At 43.1% G+C, this 2,500-nt stretch overlaps 1 non-coding gene and 1 pseudogene across 1 annotated transcript; both read left to right on the top strand.

The window, feature by feature from the left end:
* The first annotated feature begins 597 nt into the window (after positions 1–597).
* LOC136737158 (5S ribosomal RNA) lies at positions 598–716 on the top strand. Its single transcript, XR_010812128.1, has one exon. It is a non-coding gene; the product is annotated as a 5S ribosomal RNA (ribosomal RNA).
* A 1,066-nt stretch (positions 717–1,782) lies between these two features.
* Positions 1,783–1,891, top strand: LOC136736876 (uncharacterized; annotated as a pseudogene).
* Positions 1,892–2,500: the final 609 nt, after the last annotated feature.

Genomic DNA, 2,500 nt, shown 5'->3' with positions numbered 1-2,500 from the left:
CCGACTCGCCAATAATATTGGCTTCTGGTGTATTGAAATACAGGAGCTGCTGGATTTGTGTGTTTTCTTACCCCCTCACCATAGTTTGTCAAATGTTTAAACAACTGAACTTATATTCAAGGTTTGTTTCTCTTCATATGTTTTACTGGTTTACATTTGTCTCAGCAACCTGTTGAATGATTCTTCAGCTTTCAAAACAAAATGACAACAGGATGAATGCACACACTTGAAAATACAATACATGCAATGTTATGCATCATAGTGATGCAACCTCCTTTCAGTTTCATACTGCATGTCAATTGAAATCCTTACTGAAATGCACACCTTCTCAAGATTGCGCTTGACTGGCGTGTCAGGCACTCAATTACAGCTGTTTTATCAAGACAATGTGTTCGTTTTGTAATATATAGTTCCGGTCTGGTGTGGCACCCCAGCTAACGCACAACGTTGCCACAACGTTTCGTGTTAGCAGGGACTGTCTGCGGCGCGCTGGTGTGTCCCGGACTTTAGAGTAGAGAGACAGTTCAACTGCAAGTATGAGCGGCAGAAACGGATATTGCCTTCCCTTTAAGTAGAGCGTCAGGGACAGCCTCCCTGGCTTACGGCCATACTAGCCTGAATACGCCCGATCTCGTCCGATCTCGGAAGCTAAGCAGGCTCGGGCCTGGTCAGTACTTGGATGGGAGACCACCTGGGAATACCAGGTGCTGTAAGCTTTTGCATCTTTTACACACCAGAGGGCGACAAATCACGAGTTTTAACTTTGGATACACGCAATTTCATCATTATTTCAGATTTGACTTCCCCAAATACACAGGCATACAATAGATCTTGTTCTCCAACGTAAACGGTCCCTAGTAACTAGGGTACATTCGTAAATAAATTGAGCATCATGGCTAGAAGTGACTAAATGTTGCCTAATCTTTCTCATCGAGAAATGACACAATTACAGCAACACAAAAAGGAACTCCACCGGACAGAGTTCAGTGCTCACAAGGAGCCTCATTCAACACACACGGTTCCATTCCCATTCATGCAAAGCACGAAAGTGTAAAACTTGGGAACATACTTGAGAGCAAAGATCACATTCAATCTCATTCAAGGCACGGATGTGAATGCAACGGGATGAAATTACTGAAATGATGCCTGCCCTCGAACTGTGATGATGGACTACCCGACTCGCCAATAATATTGGGTTCTGGTGTATTGAAATACAGGAGCTGCTGGATTTGTGTGTTTTCTTACCCCCTCACCATAGTTTGTCAAATGTTTAAACAACTGAACTTATATTCAAGGTTTGTTTCTCTTCATATGTTTTACTGGTTTACATTTGTCTCAGCAACCTGTTGAATGATTCTTCTGCTTTCAAAACAAAATGACAACAGGATGAATGCACACACTTGAAAATACAATACATGCAATGTTATGCATCATAGTGATGCAACCTCCTTTCAGTTTCTAACTGCATGTCAATTGAAATCCTTACTGAAATGCACACCTTCTCAAGATTGCGCTTGACTGGCGTGTCAGGCACTCAATTACAGCTGTTTTATCAAGACAATGTGTTCGTTTTGTAAAATATAGTTCCGGTCTGGTGTGGCACCCCAGCTAACGCACAACGTTGCCACAACGTTGCCACAAAGTTTCGTGTTAGCAGGGACTGTCTGCGGCGCGCTGGTGTGTCCCGGACTTTAGAGTAGAGAGACAGTTCATTTGCAAGTATGAGCGGCAGAAACGGATATTGCCTTCCCTTTAAGTAGAGCGTCAGGGACAGCCTCCCTGGCTTACGGCCATACTAGCCTGAATACGCCCGATCTCGGAAGCTAAGCAGGCTCGGGCCTGGTCAGTACTTGGATGGGAGACCGCCTGGGAATACCAGGTGCTGTAAGCTTTTGCATCTTTTACACACCAGAGGGCGACAAATCACGAGTTTTAACTTTGGATACACGCAATTTCATCATTATTTCAGATTTGACTTCCCCAAATACACAGGCATACAATAGATCTTGTTCTCCAACGTAAACGGTCCCTAGTAACTAGGGTACATTCGTAAATAAATTGAGCATCATGGCTAGAAGTGACTAAATGTTGCCTAATCTTTCTCATCGAGAAATGATACAATTACAGCAACACAAAAAGGAACTCCACCGGACAAAGTTCAGTGCTCACAAGGAGCCTCATTCAACACACACGGTTCCATTCCCATTCATGCAAAGCACGAAAGTGTAAAACTTGGGAACATACTTGAGAGCAAAGATCACATTCAATCTCATTCAATGCACGGATGTGAATGCAACGGGATGAAATTACTGAAATGATGCCTACCCTCGAACTGTGATGATGGACTACCCGACTCGCCAATAATATTGGGTTCTGGTGTATTGAAATACAGGAGCTGCTGGATTTGTGTGTTTTCTTACCCCCTCACCATAGTTTGTCAAATGTTTAAACAACTGAACTTATATTCAAGGTTTGTTTCTCTTCATATGTTTTACTGGTT

The sequence above is a fragment of the Amia ocellicauda genome, unplaced genomic scaffold (genome assembly GCF_036373705.1).
Source record: "Amia ocellicauda isolate fAmiCal2 unplaced genomic scaffold, fAmiCal2.hap1 HAP1_SCAFFOLD_47, whole genome shotgun sequence".
In the NCBI taxonomy this organism is placed as follows: domain Eukaryota; kingdom Metazoa; phylum Chordata; class Actinopteri; order Amiiformes; family Amiidae; genus Amia; species Amia ocellicauda.
The sequence above is the reverse complement of the archived record's forward strand: the minus strand, read 5'-3'. Positions and strand labels throughout refer to the sequence as shown.